The sequence below is a fragment of the Paramormyrops kingsleyae genome, chromosome 1 (assembly GCF_048594095.1).
Source record: "Paramormyrops kingsleyae isolate MSU_618 chromosome 1, PKINGS_0.4, whole genome shotgun sequence".
Classification (NCBI taxonomy): domain Eukaryota; kingdom Metazoa; phylum Chordata; class Actinopteri; order Osteoglossiformes; family Mormyridae; genus Paramormyrops; species Paramormyrops kingsleyae.
In genome coordinates, this window is record NC_132797.1 from 39,916,719 (window position 1) to 39,937,291 (window position 20,573).

Genomic DNA, 20,573 nt, shown 5'->3' on the forward strand with positions numbered 1-20,573 from the left:
ACAGCTGAATAAAACTCTTCTGGTGGTACTGAAGACTGCTAACAGGCTGCTCTTTATAACATGCATATTTAATTACTCAGACATGACAGGCAAGGTATCATGAAGACATGCTAAACAATAATGTCTTCAAAGAAGATGGAGTGATAACATTGTAACTTATTTCTACTAAATAACGAAACATTTATCACAGGAGTTAACAAGTGTATTGTATAATTAGGCTAATGTTTAGATAAATGAGTAGATTCAAAAGCTTGAGCTTGTCATTAACAAGCAACTGTTCAGAATACATCAGGTCTTGCACAACACTGTCATACTCTCACAGCGGGAAGGAAGGTTATATTGTACACCTGTTGTATTACTGCCCCCTACAGTCCTGGCAGACACCTTTGAGTGACCTGTTGTTACCATGCCTGCTAGACATGTGACCCATACTGTAAAAGCCCCCCACATCTTCAGGCATATAATTTGGTCTTGATTGGGGGGGTGGGGGGGTTGATCACTGTTGATCACTGCTAAACTGAAGAATAAAATATGAAAATTATTGCAACACTTTTGTTTTTTGAATTTATCTTGAATGCATTAAGATGTTCATGGAGCCAAAGTCAACAAAGTATTTTCTTTCTTTTTATTTTAGCAAGTTTGTAAGAAGGCATATTTCTAAGCATACCTTAACAAAAAGGCAGTTCTCTTAAAATAGAATCACCAACAAAACCAATTCACATTCACCTTCAATGCATCGGCTCAAAATAATTAAAAAATTAGCATGTTCACACACACAGTATATAATACATTTAACAACAGTTGTAACTTGATTCTTGTCCTGCCCTTCACCCAGAGCACTGAGGAGTTGGTCTCCATAAGATACATACTTGTACAGATGGCACTTCTTAATTTGGCTGCTTGACACGACTGGCGTCTTGAGACGAGCTCCTGTGCAACATGGCAACGTCCCCATGTATGACAACAATGGATGTGATAATAAAACCACAACAATGCGCTTTTTAAATGACTTCAATAACATTCAGAAATGCAAACATCTTAATGAAACTAGAATCCAGTAGCAACATATACACTAATCCAGCAGAACATTTTCAGACAAATCCTGATGGTTTTGACTCATTTGAAAAGGAAATCACAAGTATGCTTTAGGCAAAACGAAAACAAAACCTGTAAAAGGTAAAGTCATGTATGTTACATATGTATTGTACCTGTTTTCACAGAATGATAGTAAGATCCATGACTTTTCAGCAAGTAGATCAAATGGCGACATTTTTCATTCTTTTGTGGGGAACCCAAAATAATATGAGTGTCACATCAGAATCACCTGAGTGACATTTCATAGATAAACTAAATGCTTTAGGAACAGAAACTGAAATTTGGCAAAATTATCTTGTCATACCAAAGCAATAACTTTATTTGACATATCACCATTTTCAGCAAACTAAACTCATTGTTAATGCTGGAACAGTGTTTAATAATGCAACACTCAAGTATACTTAGTTACAATGCAAATAGTGCTTATGCTGAAATATCACTCACAGTGGCTATGGTTTAGTTAACAGGCAACATCATTCACATAAGCCCGTATCTGAATGATCCTGATTTTAATCGAAACAAACAGAAATGCTTTGCCAAATTTTGTGGTGTTGCAGGGAAACACAAAGACAACACACTTTCTGGGGGGTGGGGGATACATGGAAATATGGAAATCAATGTACTGCAAGATTTTCTTCAAGCATGGGGAGGAGAGCAGGAGGACTGAAGCTGGATCACACATCTGCTCATGCATTTAGTGTGACCTGCTGTGCGTTGTGAGCTCAGGCCTGGAAGCGCGGGGGTGACATATACATGAAGAGACCCGGGCCTTTAATGCCAGGGCTCAAACACTGTGACGAGCATCGCAGAAATGGCCGCCAGCATAACTGATATAATACATTACTGTCTAAGCATGAATGCACCACCTCTTCAACACTCAAGCAGGCAGTCCGTCTGTTCAGTCCTCTGAGAGCACAGCGAAGCATATTGAGAGAGAGAGAATATGACATTCCCTTTTCATTACGTCATTACACCAGCAAATCACCAAAAGAAGCATCCAGCTTATAAAAGGCCAGGTAGCATTGGAGTGAAATGCATGGCCATTTCACATTTTTAGCAATAGTACATTTTTACAAAGAAACAAAAAGGATCTTCATGATAGTTATTTCACTGAAAGCGCATACAAGCTTGAAACACAGTAATACACCAAAGGAACACCTAGAATATCAGTGAAGTATCATCCATAGGTAACGTGAGTTAAATTATGCAGGTCACCTGCTCTCTCTCTGGAAGGTCTTGCATCAAAATGAACATGTTCACAGTGAAGAGATGCGTATTACCTATAACCCAATCTCATACTGAACGTCATATTGAATTATTCCAACTGAAAGTTTAAATCATTTAACCCACAATTTTGTGACTCCTCACAGTCGAATAGTGTGGGAAGACAGAACAACATCACCAGGCCTTGAGCAGACTGGTATTAAAAATGTCAGAAAACAAAAAACCCTTTAATTTAGGACAGTTTGACCTTGTTGGAAACGTCCATTCGATGCCAGGGGACTGAAAAAAGCAATCATTCTCTGCTCTTTGATGTACGTGTGTAGATATTGCAATAGGATCATACCAATTTATTGCAATGGCAAATTTGGCAGATATTTGCATTGAAACTAAAACTTTTTAACTGCACATATTAAATAAATCACAAGCACAGAGGACTTGAGAATGAACAGCTGGTAAGTGTGAAGATAAAGTCACAGTTCTAGTCTGAGGGGTCTTCAGTTCGTCATGTGATCCTCCTTCTGGAGCCCTATGCTGGTGCCCTGTCTCAGGTCGTTGCCACGGAGACCATTTTGGGCTTCCATTCTGTGGGGCCCTAAAAGGATTGTCTCACTCCACCGTTGTATCCCAGGGAGTCCTGTCAAAGGAACTCCTTGGATTTGGGTCTGTGAAAAGGGAAAAAAAAGAATTCAGAGCAGGCAGTACTTCTGTGATGTTTGTTAAAGATCACTTTTTAGCGTTAAGGAATGTTGGTTCTGTTTATTTACATTTTCGGATTAGATAACCTCTCACTCAACTCTAACTGTTAAAGAAATTTATTCAAATATTAAGTAACCTACATTTAATTAGTTAAAATTTTAATTTAGTTTAAAGGGGATTAAAATGACACATTTGCAAAGAAGAAACGCCTCCAGAATTTAGTGTTTCCAGGGCTGTGTGATTTTTACCCACAGTGAAGTAGGTTAGACAGCTTCCCCAGTGAAATCTCAGAGAATGAAAAGCACAAACAAAGTGTTCAAGTCCATGTGGGACCGTTTGGTGCCATATAACCAGCTGATCAAAGGCAGATCAGATTAGCCTGTGCAAAATTCTGGCCTTTTCACACATCGTGCTCTGAGAAATAGTCTTAAATGCTGATACTCTAAATCCTGGCCTGTCAAACTTGTGTACACGTAAGCCTTACTTCAGATGCTTCCTTTAATGATGCTTACATATCATGAAAACCACGAGATACGTGTCTGACCATTAAAGGAGCCAAGATGAATGTGACATTTCTGACCCTCCGCCCACTGATGGGCATAACAGTTCATTAGAGGGCAGACAGGCCCAGAAGGATCAATTACTGTGCATATTCACAGTCTTGGAACAAGCTCAGAAAGACCACGCTTGTGCTGAACACAGAACCCTGATATTTTAACTTCACCTGAAACCCTGAATGACATCGACGCATCAACGGGCTGCTTTGCTTCCTGAATAAAATCGATGACATGAATTAAAGATCACAGTAGGAGCTGCCGTGTGGGTATATGCACACAAATCAACTGCGAAAGGATTCCACAGTGCCAATCTGCCAGGAAACCTGTGCTCTCTGCCTTTGTTAATTCCCTGTTTTTTATTGCCATGCTTATTCTTTCAAACTGTACAAGATCAATCACATATGTAGTTCAATTCTTGGTTCATATGTTCAGTTCTTGTTTACTGTCCAGTATGGACAAAAACTGTAGAAAATTAAAACATCAAACTAGGTGACTGATACTGGAAATGTACCGACTGCTCATGACATATTTTTTTATCATTAATTAGGCACTTGAGGCACTGTATTCGTTAACGATACTTGTCTGCAGGTTTTGTAATGTTGCAGCAAGAGAGTGATGACTGTTTTCTGTTTGACTTGATGGGAGTAAACATACTCAGTCCCCTGAAGAAGCATAATAAACGAGATAATTATGACAAACAAAACATGAATGTCAGGTAACCACGAGAGAAAATATGCGGTCTATCATTTTAGCATGACTGGAACTTTCAGTCTATAATTATCTTGGTCACTAAATGCGGATTGCCAAGTGTAGCATATTTCCAAAGAATGAAATTCCTCAAAAACCATTTTAGTAAAAAAAATTAAGTAAACAGCTCATGTGTTTCTTGTCGTTCACATCTCTATGCATAAGTGTCAGAGTGAATAGCTGCCCTGAATGTGACATTCGCATGGCCTGGACTTGGCCTGTGATGTGTCTAGATTACACCCACAATGCAGCTGGAGGCAGTGCTGGAGCAGGTGCTGCGTGAAGGGGTCGGGGTGAGGTGGGTGCAGAGGAATCCCCAGGGAACGTCAGTCACTTGGAGCAGACAGCATGAACGGACAGGTCGTCACTCTAGCGGCAGTCACAGCTGCACCCTGTGACACTAAAGTTACACCCTCCATGATACAGCTGTCTGAAGCCCGCAGAACTGCACGGTGCATGAACGTCCATGGCAATGCTCATGTTCTTCAGATGACACCAAAATGAGGAGAGGCAATGGTCATATTAAGGAAATGATTAAAGGTATAAGAAGCTGGCAAGAAGTGTGGGAGTGATGGTTAGACTACTTAGTCCTGTCATTTATCCACCCACCACTCCCAGTACAGGGTTGCAAGTTGAATATACATTCCAATCATATGTATAGATATCTCAGTATTAATTAAAAACTAAATTAGCCAAAAGAAGGAAATAGGTGACAGAACGTGGGAAAAAGTCTTTGCTAAATTTTGCTCAAAACCACCAGGTTTAACTAGAAAAGGCAAGATTTTTCGAGCAATCAAATTAATAAACACAAAAACAATTATTTAAAAAATCCTACTTAATTTGAATATGTGCAACATTTAAATAAACTTTTCCATGGTGGTAATAAATATTCACATAACCATTTGCAGTTTTCCTTTGTAGAAAACCAAATTATTATTATTATTATTATTATTATTATTATTATTATTATATAGGTCAACAAACATGAAAGCCATGAGATAATTATTGTTGAAAGATTCCCTGTAAGTTGCATGCAGGGTTGATGCTTCCAGGCATCATGCTTGTCACTGATTCAAATAATAGATTATGTATATAAAGCTATTCCAGGTAAGGTTTTCTTTGCTGAACGGAGAAATTCATACCCAGGTATGAACCACCATTTTCTACACAGTCTAAAACTACAAGATGCTTTCCAGGAGACAGAATAAAAATGCTGGTGTTCTGGAAATATTGCACTGTTTACAAGTTTGTTTGCACTCATTGCTATTCCTTGTGGTGTTGTCATCATTCCACTAATGAATTTCTTCCATTTGGGAAATCATTTTTTGTTAGGGGAAAATCATCAGCAGGCACCATGACCACACTGCAGCTTCACACTGTCACTTTCCAGAATGTTTATCTAACTTAAAAAAAAAACACTATTACGGGATCAGATATTTTGCTGGATGTTAAAAATAAGTAATAAACTAGATGCTGTGAACAACAACAATGTATTCCCCAGACAGCCCTGTCACCCCACCCTCCATCTAACCCCCAGCCTCTAGTCTCCATACACACTTTCCCCATCTCTTCAAAAAAATCTTTATTAAAAACTCAACTTTGTGTGACTCACCGTAATCAGGATCACTGGATCTGTGGGTGTCCTGTTCCACCACTATGTTGTGCTGCTTCAGTTTTGGTGTAGCTCAAAATGACCATCAACTATTCAATGTTTTCGGGAAGTTTGAAAAAAATCCATCTAATACTTTTCCAGTTATCATGCTAACAGTATCAAGTGTCTGAGGCTGCCCTTCTCTTTGCTTTTACTATATTGTGTTGCTTCAATCTTAATGTGTTTTATCGCAAACATTTGACAGCTTCAGATCTTTACCCATACAATGTGTCTTGAAAATGATCCATGAAATACTTTTTGAATCATCATGCTAAAGAGATCAGTGTCCTCGGTAGTAGACTGGCCTAAAACCATATGTAACACATTCCCCATCTGAGAAACACAAAAAACCCATGCATAAATGGAAGACAGCTATGATTTCTGATTTTACATGTGTGTTCAGATAGTTATAATGCAAACGTAAAGATCCAAATCACAGGGACATGATGCCAGGTCTTAACTGGTTTGGGTTCCTCTCTGTTTCAGCATGGCCAAGCACTTTAAGCTTTCTGTCTATATGCCAATTGTGATTGTTTCCCTAACTGCTGTCACTTCAGCCAGACGTACTCCTTCAAATCCCATCACTTGGGATGCAGAGACTTTTAAAGCTGATGGAAATTGCTCCGTTTAGTGGAGGAACAACTTAGTTCAGACACTTCTCTATTCCAATTAATCTGAACATTTCATTTTTAAAACAAACTTTTAATACTGAAACTGAATTTGCTACTCCTTTGTAGGAAAAATGAGAGCCAATTCTTTTCAATTTCCATAGACTCTTGAAATAAAGGCACACAGCAAATGGATCAGCAAACCTGATCCCAGTGCCTGAGATTTCACCCTGTTTTAAATGGACACTGCATCATCACATGACATAAGACATGTGCCAGCCCACTGCCCTTACAGCTGTCAGGAGGAAAGGTAGCATCACCTGATTTACTGTTAATGAATCTGATAGGCAGCATGTTCATGTCTGCATGTCTGGCTTTTGCCTGTTACTGCCATTAAAAAACAGGTATTTCTATGTAAACATAAATTTATGGTGCATGCCTGGGGGCTGCATGTGACTCGATGGATTATGGCTCTGTGTCTGTAATCAGAATTTTGTTGGTTTGAATCCCTGCCCCCATAAATACTCATGATACTCCAACAATACTGGTAGGGACGTGACCCTGCTGTCCATACCCAAATCTATGCCCTTGGCTAGCATAACACATGCATTTGTTGGCACTGTGAAGTATTTCTGCACACATGCACTCAATCACCTTTTGCCTGTGTGCACACAGCAGCACACGTGTTCAGGAGCGCTTGTGCGAGGCTGCCACCACAGTGTGGAGTGGCTGGTGACGCTGCTCACGGCGGAGGCGCGGCCGTGGGTCTGCCTCCCAGGTGCGCCTGCCTTCTGCTAACAGGTGTCATCCCAAATGCTGCATCGCAGCGTCCCTGCAGAACTTCACAGAGCCGTGTCATTAGCGCAGATTAACAGAGGAGACGCTGCCCTCTGGGCCGCGGCTTCGCGCTCAGAGCTTGTCACCATGTCGTGCTTTGCCGCCCCCTTCAGCTGGGAAGGTGGTTATTAAAACTGAAGTGCCATTCGTACTCTGTAACAGTTATATGCAGCCAAATGAGAAATGTGTCAGTAACACATCCACCTCCTATCAGCAGTAGTAATTAACACTAAATGTACATGCACACCGTCCACAGTCCCATCTGCTGTCACTCACTGGTGTCTTACATATATGCAACCTTTGTTTGAAGTCGAATATTAAAACACACATGACATTTTTGTAGTGCAATCTTATGGAAAATGAGCCTGACCCTCAAAAATAATCTCTTTCTTTCATTCCTGCTCTATTTTAGGAGAAGTACCGGTAAGAACTTAAACGATGCATTCATATGACATCAAATCACACGCTGAGTAACTTTGAATGAAAGGATTCAAATGCAGACACTGTTGATTGGCATGATTTAAATAAAATACCCCGAGGACATTGATGAAATAAAGCTCCATTCACATCATCAAACTTCAATCATATAATCATTTGCAGATGACACTATGGTGGTTAGAAATGACCTTATGGAAATCAGCTAATAGGAAGGAGATGGAGCAGCTGGCAGTATGGTGCAAAAACCAAAACCTGGCCCTCACTGTGGGAGACTCCCCAGATGATCACAAAATTCAGGAATGTCCACCTAGGATATACCTCACTATACATCAGCAGATCCACAGTGGAGGTCATCAAGAACACCAGGCTCCTTAGAGTGCACGTTACCAAAGACCTCAAAGGAACTTAAACATCACCTCAACTTACATGGACTTAAACATCACCTGCCTGGCAAAAACAAGAACATGAGCACCTCCACTTTCTCTATCGTCTGAGAATAGCAAGCCTTTCTCCAATAGTCTTCATGAGATTCTACAGGGGGGAAGCATTATAATGCAGTACCATGCAGAAGTACTGAGGATAGCCAAGAACCTCAATGGGACCACTCTACCATCCTTCCAAGACATCTTTAATAAGCAAGTGCCACATCCATACTCAGTGACCCTTACACGGCCTCTTTAACGCCCTCCCATCTGGAAGGAGATCCCCGAGCATTCAGACCAACTGCATTAGTTTCTGCAATGGCGTCTTTCCTCATACCATCACACTTCTAACTTAGCACTCCTGTTTGGAATTCCACTGGGGTAGTGAGTGGCTCAGCAGACTAAGGGCTCTATTTTCCACCTGCAAAAAGCCTGACGCAAGTGGTTTTACTTGTTTTGTACTAGCGCATTGCTCATTTTCATGCCCTGCGTGTGCATGGTCAAAATAGTAAATGATTTTGCGCCCGCTTTCCTCGGGTGGTAGCAGTGTTTTTTAAAAGAGGCGTGGGGCAGCGCGATGCCATTGCGCTTTTGACAAACAAAAACCATGTCTATAGTTAGTGGCGCATTATTAAAAGGTATTTATTAAAATGAGTTTCAGATATTTAGATAAGTCAGGTGGAACATTACAATGCAGCCCTCAGAAGGGCATGGCATTCTTTGTGGCATGTTGTATGTTGCGTAACATTGCCATGCGTGACTGATGTCTGTTTGACATAAATGAGGTCACATACTGTACATACAGAGTTTCCCCGTCTGCTGACATCATTATACCACTATCGGCACTGCACGGGTGATCTAATGATGCCAGAAAACGAGAACATATACCTGCTGCTTTTCTGCCATAAAAATAGCTAAATGGATTTGGACACGCCCATACTGTAACTGTTCGTTCCACTTTGCGTTTTGATTGTCGGTGCATGTTACTGGAAGATCACTGGTTCAAGTCCCGGCTTCAGCTGAAAAGTCACATGTCCATGGGTGCATGTGTGAGGCCCTCAACCCTCAACTCCAGCGTTACTGCACATCGTCTGACCCTGCCCTGTGACACCCCCACAAGCAGTGGAGAACAAGCTGGGGTAGGTGAAGAGAAGAATTTCACTGCACTTGTGCAAGTGGCAAATAGAGGATTATGTTATACAATTCATAACTGACTATCAACCAACTGTCACTTTGCATCAGCTGCACATTCCAATGGAAGAACTGCCTTACACTGTGTACTTTATACATTAACTACTTTTTTTATTTCTGTGTAGAATACATGTGATGTGCAATCAAACCTACTGCATAGCCTTTATCAATGTAGAAAGATGCACTGGTTATCTTGTTAGCCACCCACCACAGTACATACAGCATATTTATTAATTTATCCTTTCATTGTTGTATTGTTTGTTTACTTCATATTGCAGTGCCGGCGGTGGTCTGCATATCCCAGCATGCTCGCGGGCAATGTAAATAGCTCCTGTCTGTAACCGTAAAAAGGCCTTGTATTGTTGTTGTTGTTATGGTTATACTGTACTTGCTTGACCGATCGTGACGTGTTTGTTTACCCGTGTCTTGTGTGTAACCCGTCCGATCCTTGCGTGTTCTTAGCTTGTAGAACAATCCCACCGTGTACGCAACTTACAGTTTGGTGTCTAACCACCTTGTGTTTCCGCTGTGTGTAGTTGGGTTCTGTGTTCGTTGGCTGCTTGTTACAGTCCTGTTCAGGATTGTGATTAAAGAGCGTGTTCTGTCCAAGCAAGTCTCCTAGTCCTTTGCTCCGCTCGCAATACCTCGGTCCGTACGGTGCTACAATATTTTGTGCAAAGACATTTTAAGGTTTTGGATAAACGCTGTTTTGTTTCACTATATGCCTATTTTCAGATGACAATAAACTTTGACTTGACTAGACTTGACCAGTGAGAATAACTCCAAAATCCAATGCAAAAACACTCCCTCCCTCCATTGCAACAAGAGTACTGGTAGAAGCAAGGTAGTAGGCTACATCCTCAATGAACTTTCAAGCAAGCATTAACTTCCATCAGAATGCAGGGAAATGGTTTGCTTATTTGTAAAGTCATGCAGAAAAAATGAAAACGCTTTATCAGTCTAATGAAAGAACCTTGTGTACTTATAATCAAAATGCAAAATGCTCATAGCTCAAAGCTATCCTGTAATTCCTTTCTCTCAAAAATGAACATGATGCCTGCTGAGTCAATGATGTGTCAGTTGAACTCATAATTGGCTTGAAGGACACCCCCTGAGATGGAACTCAGTCATTAAACCCGCGGGTGGTTTCAGAGCCAACAAATAGGTCATAGACGTGATACGATGCGTGTTTGTCAGCGTTATCACCTCTGTTAATTTACATTATAAGTATGGAGGTAGTATGGTCTCTCACCATCCCCACAATTTTAAAATGAATAAAGACCCTCATTAGTGTATGCAAACTTGGCCATTGATGAACCGTATTAAAAGAATCATATTCCTGGCCAGACATAATTAACAAGACACTGGCATTATTCATCATTTTTCAAAGCAAATTATAGGATACTGGGATTTTGTTATGATCGCTGGTCGGCGAACAAGCAGGAAGCGGGGAAGGACGAGGCAGGCAGTCGAGGATGCAGGAAAGCGGGGTTTTATTAGGGGATTGACAGGGCAGACGGCGACGAACATTAATGACGGATCTCCTCTCCGTTCACTGCACCAGCCGCTGGAGATTTTCGTGCACCTCGGCTATGAGGTGCGCGTTCCCGGTCGGTGACAGTTCTTGAAGGAGAGTCCCCCTCCGACTGGCTAACTCCAACGCCACGGGGTCCTCCCGGACCTCGGGCTGGTTGAGCCAGTATATCACCTCTTGCAGCAGACCGATGCGCTGGATCTCGGTCTGCTGCGGTGTCTTCTCGGAGACCCGTTATTCTGGGGGAAACGGTCTCAGACGCGGACTAAATACACAAGACAAGCCGAAATAGCAGGAAACAGGTGATCACAATCGGGGTAGTACGCGTAGGTAATGAGGGCGCGTGGCACACATGAGGATCGGACGAGCAGGTCATGACAGATTTCAGTAGATTTAACTAATAATGCATTAAAGTTTTTGATAATTTGTGAAACACATCAAAAAGCAGGGAAATATTTTCAAAATATGTGTAATTTCCCCATGACCCTGTGAAGGATAAGTGGCTGGAAGCTATATAATGGAGGGATATCATATAGTCTTAACGAAATTGTCCTCTGAATGTTCAGAATGTTCAATAATAATAATAATATTTATTTATTTAGCATATTTCATATATGAAATGCAGCTCAAAGTGCTTTACATATACATAAAAATCAAGAATGGAAGAAAAGAATTTATAAGCAATTAGAGATATGGATGATATTAAAAAGTAAAATAATAATATAATAAAAGGAGAAAACAGTTATACAAGATAAACTATACTGACTATAAATCGAATTTGTAGGTATGTTGGAAAAAATACAGTGGTACCTCAGAACTCGAACTTAATCCGTTTAGAACTCTGGATCGAATCCTAAAAAGTTAGACTTCTGATCGAATTTTCCCCATAAGAAATAATGGAAAACCAATTAATTGGTTCCAGGCCCCCCAAAAATTACACCTAAATATGTTTTTTTTAGCATTTAAACACAAAATGAACAGGATAAAACAAGAAGAGCATGTACTGTACTAAACACATCTAGACACATTTATCAAAACAGTAATTTGTAAAGAAAGAAAATAAATGTATCTAAACAATGTGTAAAGTTAAAAAAAAAAAACAATGTGTCCTGCCACCGATAGTCCGCTCCTTCCGTGAGCCACGCCCCCTCGTTAATCTCGTGTGGAATCCCCATATTCTGCTTGTTGTCATTAGTCCTCTGTATTTCGTCCGCGTTTCAGTTTTTCCCCAGTCCAGTCATTGCATTGTTCGTCTGCGTTTTGCCTGCCTTACCTGTATTTAAACCCTGTATTCAGTGGCGTGCACAGACATTTTGGGGGGCAAGTGCTCCAGGGGGAAAAAAGGGCACTTTTTGCATATGTGGAAAACCTTTTCTTTTTATAATAAAAAAAACGCACAGGTTAAATGCAATTTGACTTTTATTTCAAAACATTCTCTAAAAATAGACCAAAATGTATGAGAACGAATAAGACTGACTGTGGTCATTACAAGAACAGGGCAGAATGGTCGTTTTCACAGGCAATTGGGAACTGCCTATTTTTCCTTTAGCAAATTAATGTGTTAATGTTGCCAATATGTTACACCAAAAAAAATTAACATGTCTAACCAGTGCTTCTCAAAACTTTTAACATGCACCCCCAACACCGTACCCTTCAAACTACCAATAACAACGTCACTGTTCTGTCACAATCAGGTCACAACACAGTGCGTAAATGTCTGCGAGCATCGCTGAGTCAGTAACAACCAGTTAGGCTAAAGACTGCATCTTTAGACAGTTGGACGGTGTTCTAACTTTCTCACAGGAGACACCTACTAAAGACAGTCAAAGACATTAATTTCAATCTTACCAAAGTAGGACAGTAGTTGACGTTAGTTATGGAAAGGCTAATCCACAAAAACGGAGAAACGTCCATAATTCTATTATTCATAATCATGTCAAGGTTTTAGGTTTTTCTGCAGTTCCATCTCTAAAAAGTGTGATGTCTTCCCGTCACTGACTTCAGTTTGAAAACTTTGTATTTATTCACAGATTTCCGTGAGATCATCCTAAAATTTGTAACGAAAAATGGGCTCAAAAGAGCCCTCTGCCTAACGGCATGTAGCCTATTGCATAACGTGATATTTTCAATAGTGTATGCAAAAAGGTCGGAATTGATGGAGAGTGGGGTTGCCTAAATGGTTTAGGTTACATTTTAAATGTGTCGTTTTTTTGTTTATCCATATGGATGGATGGAGGGGGCAAGCTGGCAAAGTTTGTCATGTGCAGTTTCTGACAGGCTACTTCACAACAAAACAATTGCAGGTTGGTCTTAGAGGGCAAACAGAATAATTTCACTCGATTCATGGGTTACCTGACTGGTTGGGAAGGGAAAGAGCTGCCGTGTTGTCCGCCGTGGCTCCCAGTCGCTATAGTTAGCCTACTATGCCTACTCCAAGTAGTCCTATGTCATGCCGCTGCTACACGCCTCACAACAAATGAACTGCAAGCGTGTTCACGTGACACGGTGACAGTGAAAAAGCGACAGGGTTCGGGTGTCTTTGAAGAAGGGGCACAAATCAAGCCATTATTTTCACACCTTTTTAAATCGCGCAGCTTTAAAAAAAAAAAAAAAATCACGTCTTTCAAAAGGGCACTTTTTTGGACTGAGGGCAAAAGGGCAAGTGCTTCAGCACCACCTCGTCTCTATCTGTGCACGCCAGTGCCTGTATTCCACGATACCCTGACGTCTGTGCCTTTGTCTCCGTTCCATCCCCGTTCAGCAGGACAATATTATTATAATTAAATGTATTAATGATTCAGAGCATGTGAGCGGAGCGTGAGCGAGGAGCGGAGCGGGCGGAATTTGGTCAGAGCGCGGAGCGGGTTTTCTAATTAAGGCTGGAGCGGTCGCTTTGTCTCGCTCCAATTTCGCTCCGATACCGCTCACACTACAATTCTGAGGCGTGCCCAAATGTACCCAGAATTCATCTGTACAATTATCAAGACTGTTACACAAATTGGCCGAGATGGAATTCGCAAAGTATTTCACAAAGGAAACTGATAAATCATACAAGTGTAGGCTACTATTCTTATCAAACGTATAGATGACAAGAATGTACAGCAAGAACAACAATGTGGTGAAACTGTTTCAGTGAGTAAAGATTCACTTTGGAATCACTTTTCTCAGAAACATGAGTGTGCTACGCGAACAAGCGGAAGCCAGAGCAAAACGCGTGCAAGTTTTATATGGTTGTAGCATATCAAGTCTATAAAGTAAATTAAAGTATAAAAGCCTATAAAGTAAATATTGGTAATCAAATAAATTCGTTTTGTCATTCAAAGTAGGTCTAATAAGATTTTTTTTTTATTTCACGTAACGTAAAATTTTATTTTAGAGACGTGCTGCATCAACAGAAAAAAATTGAGGAATTTAAAACGTGTCTGTATATTCTTTAGGCTATTAAACCCACTGATTCCTTTATTTTTAAGCCTATTTTTGTGTGGAATGCCATTTCCAAACCTGTCCGTTGTTGCCGATAGGTTGCTTAAAAATAAATATTTTCTGTTCTGACTGGCAATGTTGCCGTTGCTCATATTTTTTTATGACATAAGGCTTCGGTTTAAGGTGACATTTGTTAGGCATGCAGATTATTTGTTCCTCTTTTAAATTGGAGCGAGCGTGGAGCGATTTGACTGGAGCGGGAGGACATTTTAGTGGAGCGAGGAGCGGTGTTGAGCGGAGCGGCTTAGTGCGAATTAGAGCGGAGGAGCGGGCGGAGCCAACAGCCTCGTGAGCGAGGAGCGGAAATTCTCACCGCTCCGCTCCGCTCACATGCTCTGTAATGATTTATTATTAATATTAAAATAATGAATAAGAAATCTTTATTTTGAAATGTATTTTATTATATAATAATAATTACTGTTATTGTCTATCATTGTCTAAATGTATTTTTACTGTCTAAATACATATGTATTCAGTTAGTGTAAACATGCACGGTGCTATCGCAGCGAATGCGAGGCTGAGACTGAAGCATTACCCTTTGTTTCCACTGAGAGACATGCAGCGTGACTCATTTCCCCACCCGTACAAGTTATCTTAGGTGGGCGTTCACGGTTTGACGTCTAAGATTCAGATCGAGCTCTAGGTAATTTTTTTTTTTGAACTGGTTGTTTCGACTTTTAAGAAATTCGAGTTCTAATGAGTTCGAGAACTGAGGTACCACTGTAATAACGTACATAACAATAATTATTGAATAATAATAAAAGTAACTGCATACTGTGCTGTAATGCACCTACAAGCACAGGAAGTGTTCAGTTTTAAAGTAATTTGTATGATCCAAAGTAGCTGTAAGTGTCCTCCCTGACATGGATTATCTGGTCTCCCTAATTTAACTTTTAAATTTTTTATGTAATAGGCGTTATGGCAGTCCGTTCATATGTATGAACTGTATGTATGTCGGATGTGCTTAACTTGGGGACTGCCTATATACTGTGAAAAAGTGAAAAAGCCACCCAGAGCTATATATAAAATTTTCTAAAATATACACTAATGGCCAGAATTGAGGAAACATAGCATTTCTGGCATTATGCTTTAAAAATGACCACACAACAGGGAGTTTCTAGCTATTGAAAAGATTAGGGGGTAAAACTCAAGTTTGCCTGGGAGGCTGGGGCTTGTTTTTCTTTTTTGAAGGAAGTTTGGCTTTGGGGCTAAAATAGGATCGGACCTAACGACACCCATGCTACACAAATATTGGGGGTAACGTTTATAAACAGAATGTTACAAATATCATATATTGAATAATTAAATAAGTTACTGGAGCAACAATTCTGCAATCTCTGAAAACTGGAAGTGTTTCCACAATTTTGGCCATTTGTGTACTAAAAACTTAAGACTGCTGTTAACAAACTGCATTTTTTGACATATCTTTATATCTGTAATGGCTGGATATACCCCATGTTAAAAGCAATTATCATGCATGTTACTGTGTTACAGCAAACAATCATCAACAACACATCAAAAGGGTTGTTGCTTTTCTGTGCCAGATATCACCACACTTCATCCTGTGCTTGAAACCTGTAGGATTTTGGCTATAACTCCTATTCCTTAACCACTGAGCACTTGCACCCCTCAGTTTAAGTTCAGACAGACAATTTTTCACAGTATTAGGTTTGCAATCAGGTAGAATGACTGAGGTTGTTGGAAATCAGTGACAGTGTCCAACATTTGTTGGGAAAACAAAATGTCTTGCATGTTTAGTTTGAGTGTTGGTTTGTTAACTTTGACACTGAGTCAGCTATAGAAATTGCATCAAGCTGCTGGAAGAATACAGCCATCAATATTTCATAAATTGGGAATAAAGGTAGAGCTGGAAAATGGTTTGTGGGGGCTGCTCTGTATACTTTTGAAATAAACCTGTTTGGCTGCAAGATGATGACCAAAAACTTAACTTACAGACGTGAATCAATAAGAACCTCGCCTAAGCATTTAATAACATATTCGATCCATCATCTATTCCCTGAAGTTGTATATCAGATTTTTTGTCCATGAGTATTGCTTAGCTGTCAGTATAGTGGATCTGGGTTCAGTGTAGTCAATAGTGCTGTAAACATAATATATGGTTAGTAATTAAGCTTTTCATAGTAAACAAAACACATAATTTAACTGCAAATTCTGTGGCCTCCTCTCTACACTTACTGAGATCTCTCATCTCTTACTTACTGTTTTAGGTCACCCAGGCTCCTATCTACAAGGTGAAGGGGACATATTTGCGTTAAACTGTATTTGGTATGAGTGGATCCTTAAAGCTGTGAAATCTTTAGCCCCAGACATTTGTGATGGGATTGTCTCAAAAGCTATTTTGGAGAGTCTAATAAGTCCAAAGCAGCTGTGTTTGCCTGTTAATCTCATTTGGCAGAAGAATGCAGCTGGCAGGGCTAAACAGGATGGCCTATTTTGCAATGTGATAACAATTCCTCCTTCGCTAAGGTGTCAAATGATGACAACTTGTCATTTGATTTCAGACATATAAAATCATTTTGCCAATGTTTTGCATAATATTTTGTCTGATGTTCTGATTTTTGATATCTTGCGTGCATGTGTTTTTTTTTTTTTTAAACTTGTGTTAGCACCGTAAGAATGAGAGCACTTTATTTATAATTTACTGGCACAATATGTCAGACACTCCTGGTTGAAAGACATTTTCATGGCTTGATTTGAAATTCTAAGCGATGAAAAAGACTATTACTGTCCACTAAGGTAAGATCAAGTCCTAGATATCTACATCCAGTCTGTCCCACACAGCACTTAAATGTCCAGAAGAAGTATAATGCTGATTTCATGTCGAGGCTAATGTACTAACTAGCCCTGAGTGTCAACATCTTCCATTCATATAAATAGACTGTATATCATTCTGTCACTCTGCTTCAAATGCTCATTTAAATAATTATTAATTTATTCAAATGATTCAAATGCTGATTCAAATAATTTGCCCTACTTGCGTTAAATGCTCGTGGGAGTTTAACTTGCACAAAAATGGTCTGAGGGTAGAAGGAGAAATAATTGGTTCAGGGAGATAACCAATCAGATTTAGAGGAGGTGGGTCTAAGCACCTAGAGGAAGCTGGACCAAGACATTTTAATGGTTGGTCCCATCTCCCCTCGAATATGATTGGCTATCTTCCTGAACCAATCATTTTTCTTTCTGCCCTCAGACCATTTTTGCGCAAGTAAAACTCCCATGAGCGCGTTAAATGTTTGAAGTTGGAATGTTCCCTTTACACAATGTAAGAGTAACTGCGCAATTAAATAGCCAAAGTTCTTTTCATGCTTAGAACCTAAACACTCTTTTAAATATAACATATTACTTGGCCTTTCCTTGTTGTTTATTATGCTCCAAGTCAAAACTAACTCCACTTACTACTTATTGTGTTAAAATAAGTGTTCACAACCCTTCTGCCTGCAGACTAATGCATATGCAGGTTACCCAATAGAACTAATTATTCTTGGTTGTATGTGTCATAAGGAGTGTTAGAAATGAACTTGGAACCCATTGCTGCAGGATGAAGGATGTATTGTGTTTGAGGTCCTGTGAACATCATGAAGTTCTGGCATTCAGTCATAGTGAATCATAGAGAAACAACTCTTACTGAAATCAACTTTGCAGAAATGGCCTAAGGTGGTCATGCATCAGTCAGAGTGCTTCTGCTGCTTCGTCTGTCAGCAGAATAAAATGGAGGAAAATCGAGTGCAGCTAACCGGGGTCAGAAGCACATTACGTACATTGTAGGGATGCATACTGGGCTGAATGGTAAGATGTTCATGTTTCCTTGCTTGTTGTGTTTTTATTACTGCTTCTGATTTCCTTTCAGGGAAAATGGGGGGGTCACTGACATTACTGTTAGAGCAGTGACAAACATGCACGACAGACTGGCAAGCAAAGGTAGCTGAAGACGAGACATTCTAACAAAGAACACAGAGGTGTGCAGCATTTAGAGCTGATGGCACACTGCAGACACGGCAATAAACTGCTGAGGGGGTGATATGCACAATGGATAGGCTGGTTTCGGGTGATTAAAGGGACTTATTCAGAGTGAAGTCCCACCGGGGCTAAGCAAAGAAACAGTGCTCCCTCAAATTACCCCGCTACGTCCAGAGGCACCTGGACCTTGTCGTCAGAAAAGCCTGGAACTCCAGGAGTGTCCTTCATAGCTAGAAGTTATGATCCAGCCATATACAATAATGTGAAGAGCAGCAAGTCATGCAGAACTTTGTGGAGAAGGGTTGGACCAGATTAGAGAAGTGGAAAACAATACCTGAGGTACAGTGTGCTCATGGTATCCCTTTGAGGAGGCATTTAGGCAGGATGATGGTCTGATTGATGTTAAGAGTCCTGGACTGGAAGTATTGCAAGAATTGCTTAGTCTGCCAAAAATGTAAGCCATTTAGGGTTTCCAACTCTCGTGCATCATGGCAGTCACACTTTCAGACTCTCATGGTCCAACGAAAAAATCTTACGGCAAATCTATAGTATTCCATTATAAACCTTAACTTAGCTGCATCAAATGTGTTGGGGTAGTTTGCAAACCCTACGGATTATATACAAGGTAATAAAACTGTTACATATATGTAAATGTGTGTGTAGACTTGTCTCAAATTGAAAACCTCACACCAGCCAGCTGACAGAAGTTGGTATCCCTGCCACCGATATAAAAACTGTCAGAATACCTTTAACGTCCAGTCATCATGCTGAAAATACACGTTAAGGCATCTTTTCCTAAAAGTCACAAGAAAAAAGACGACCTGCTCATAGTGGATTACTGTGACCAGTGAGTGGAAATGTTCCTATTGATAGTGGATAAGTCACTACAGATTGCAAGCATTCTCATCAAAATATTCACACTGTGGGGGACACTATCCTGTCTGGTAGGAAACTGAGGGAGGAACCCAATTTACTGCATACCTCCTGCATACCATGTCAACAGTGACACCAGACACCTGCCTACCATCCCAAGCTGACAGCTGACACCTGCTTATCATCCCAAGACCAACCCCGCTGGACTCTGAAGGTGATGATTGTCTCCTGTATGGGAAAGAAGCACTAGTTTGAGACCAGTGGCTGGCACGGTTTCATTTATTATTTAGTATGGCAGGACAGCACTGAGTTTACAACTACAGAAAGAGCTCTGGGAGGAAACAGTAAAGCCCCTTGGAGCTCCACATTCACCAGTAACTATGGGTGATCAAGACACTCATGAGGTACAAAGGCAGTAGCAGCCATTAATCCAGGATCTCAGAGAAAATTTGCAAGGAGCGCAATAGGAACATAGTTGGTATTAATTCTGTAAATATTACTGTAACTTGCCCTCATTGTTGGGTTGCAAAGTGTGATCAGATATATCCTTTTAGCCAGTTAGCAGTTAGCGCACAGCTCACAAATCCCCTTGCAGCTGCACTCCAGGCGTTCAGTTCAGTGCTGGGTGTTACAATATATGAATCATATAGACATAATGTTTTTTTTTGTTTTAATATTCATCTACCCACATGTTTATGCTTGACAAGGGTGTTATTGTACCCTGACGCACAGCTCCAACCTCCAGTACAGAGGAACATCTAGCTTTCATGTACTGTGTAATTATAAAGGTCTTGTGGATTTCTGGTATGGTGTAATAGAAGATACACTGACACTGTGCCACATAAGAAGATGCAAACCCTCATCTGTACAATAAAAATGAGGATGGGCCATCCCCAGCTTTTAGGAAGAAAATCAGACCTCCAGATTTCACTCATGTCTCATGTCTGCAGCAACACCACTGCATGTGAGAATGTATTACATTTCTTTCTGAAGGGTCGGAAAGAAAATCCTCACATGCATATGGACAGTGAAAATTGTGTGGTCCCTGGGTTTGCCCAGAGCAACAGACCTAAGATCTTTACCGTCCTCGGCCTCCAATACATGGACAAAGCACAGAGAAGACATATTTTACTTTGGTTACCAAGGCACCCATCTTCATGATGTCATTCGTCAGGGTTCAGATTAAACTAGATCCCCCTTAAATAGTACAAAACCTAAGCAGCAAAAAGTGTCAGATTC

General features: G+C 40.4%; 1 long non-coding RNA gene across 1 annotated transcript in view; it reads right to left on the reverse strand.

Annotated features, from left to right (window-relative positions):
* Positions 1-602: 602 nt before the first annotated feature.
* The window catches only part of LOC111846832 (uncharacterized), a 38,923-nt gene continuing 18,952 nt past the window's right edge, over positions 603-20,573 (reverse strand). Inside the window, exon 2 of the long non-coding RNA XR_002838962.2 lies at positions 603-2,981. This is a non-coding gene — a long non-coding RNA (uncharacterized lncRNA). The remainder of the gene's footprint in view (positions 2,982-20,573) is intronic.